Source organism: Suncus etruscus, chromosome 17 (genome assembly GCF_024139225.1).
Source record: "Suncus etruscus isolate mSunEtr1 chromosome 17, mSunEtr1.pri.cur, whole genome shotgun sequence".
Classification (NCBI taxonomy): Eukaryota; Metazoa; Chordata; class Mammalia; order Eulipotyphla; family Soricidae; genus Suncus; species Suncus etruscus.
The window spans coordinates 22,250,718-22,252,848 of NC_064864.1; the positions used below are offsets into that span (position 1 = coordinate 22,250,718).

The window sequence follows — 2,131 nt, forward strand, 5'->3', positions numbered from 1 at the left end:
GTGAGCTGAGCCCCAGGGCGAGGGATCAGCACTTTTCCAGGAGAAACTCCAGGCCGGAGAGAGCCCCGGCCAGCTCTTTCCTGGGGCAGGCTTGGTCAGCAGGCAGTGGGTGCCTTTCCCAATTCGGGAACAGGTCAACCAACCCTGAGTCTCCACGCCTGCTCCCCGCCAGCCAGGTTGAATTTTCTGCTACGTGCACCAACTCCAGGCACAACGTGTAGAAAGGCTCAGTCTGCTGGGGAGGCTGCAAGTCAATGAGTAATTCCAGGGCACAGGGATTATGGCCAGGCATGTGGGAGGGGCAGCTAAATCCTGCAAGGGCAAGGCAGGATGTGAATCTGCCCCTGTGAGGATAGGATGTCATTGGGCCTTGTGGAAGAGGAAGAAGGGCATCTTGGTGGATGGTCTGGCCCCTGCTGTCTGGAGGCTCATGTTTAGGAAGAAGAAATTGGAGCTGAGAATCTCACAATGGAGCATTCAAAGGAGACAAGATTTTTTTTTTTTTTTTTTTTTTTTAAAAATTTCTATTTTTTATTTTTAAAAATATGGAACGCTTCACGAATTTGCGTGTCATCCTTGCGCAGGGGCCATGCTAATCTTCTCTGTATCGTTCCAATTTTAGTATATGTGCTGCCGAAGCGAGCACAGGAGACAAGATTTTAGAGAGATTTTTTTTTCTTTTGGTCTTATTTCAGATTTTTTGGGCAACATGTAGACTGCTTCTTGAGGATTTACTGTATTCCTGGCTCTGTACTCAGGAGTTTTTTCTGACAGGACTTAGGGGACCATATGTTATGCTGGGAATCAAACCCAGGTCAGCCATACGCAAGGCAAGTGCCCTATCTACTTGTAATATCGCTCCAGTCCAAACCCGGGATATATATTTGGTTTTTGGGTCACACCCGACAGCACTCCGGGGTTACTCCTGGCTCTGCGCTCAGAAATCGCTCCTGGCAGGCACGGGGACCATATGGGATGCCAGGATTCAAACCACCGTCTGTCCTGGATCAGTTGTGTGCAATGCAAATGCCCCATCATTGTGTTATCTCTCCGCCCATGTCAGGAATCCCACCCAGATCTCTAACATAGAAGACATGGACTCTACCACTAAAACATGCTCATACTCCAAGATTCAGACTTAGTCACCATCCCTTTCTTAAGTCTCCAGGAGGGCATTCTCTGATCAAAGCACAGGTCAACCCAGGGAGGCCCAGTCTTGTCATTTCCAGGAAGATGGGAGGGGAGTTTCCCTGAAGATTCAGGGCACAATGGGGCACATAAGCCTTAGCCAAGTATCAAAGGCCAGAGCTGCTGATAGAGGGGGACATCCAAACACAGGGCATTCGAGCCCAGAGCACGCCCACTGCAGATCCCGCCAGTCACCGGGGACAGGGAGAGGTGGGACTGAGTTGGGAGGCTGGGGCACCTTTGGGATTGGGTGCAAGGAATGTCAGTGGTGCCACCGTGGCTCCAGGAGCCCTCTGTGCCCAGGCTCCACCAGGTTGCACAACATTGGAGTTGGCCCAGTTTGTTCTACCTTAGGAGGAAAGCATGACTTCCAACAGGTTCCCACCCAGTCCCCAAATCTGAGTTCCATAGGATGAGAGAGGGAGAGGGGCCTATTACCAAATGGTAAAATGATGTTAAAATAGATCTAGAGGGGCCAGAGAGATAGCATGGAGGTAAGGTGCTTACCTTGCATGCAGAAGGACGGTGGTTTGAATCCCGGCATCCCATATGGTCCCCGAACTTGCCAGGAGCAATTTCTTAGTGTAGAGTCAGGAGTAACCCCTGAGCGATGCCGGGTGTGACCCCCCCCCAAAAAAATCTAGAGGGGCTGGAGCGATAGCATATTGGCAGGGCCTTTGCCTTGCATCTGGCCAACCCCAGTAAGACTCTGGTTCAATTCCTGGCATCCCATATGGTCCCCTGAGCCTGCTAGGAGTGACTTCTGAGCGCAGAACCAGGAGTAACCCTTGAGTACCAGGGTGTGACCCAAAAACCAAAACAATAAAATAAAAAAAATAATAAAATGAATCTAGAGATCAGATAGACAGTACACAGGGCATAGGGCATTTGCCTCACATGTGGCTGGCCCTAGTTTGAATTCCTGGCACCACAAATGGTTTCC

General features: G+C 50.4%; 1 non-coding gene across 1 annotated transcript; it reads right to left on the minus strand.

The window, feature by feature from the left end:
• Nucleotides 1-539: 539 nt before the first annotated feature.
• Nucleotides 540-646, minus strand: LOC125995230 (U6 spliceosomal RNA). Its single transcript, XR_007490784.1, has one exon. It is a non-coding gene; the product is annotated as a U6 spliceosomal RNA (small nuclear RNA).
• Between the last annotated feature and the right edge of the window lie 1,485 nt (nucleotides 647-2,131).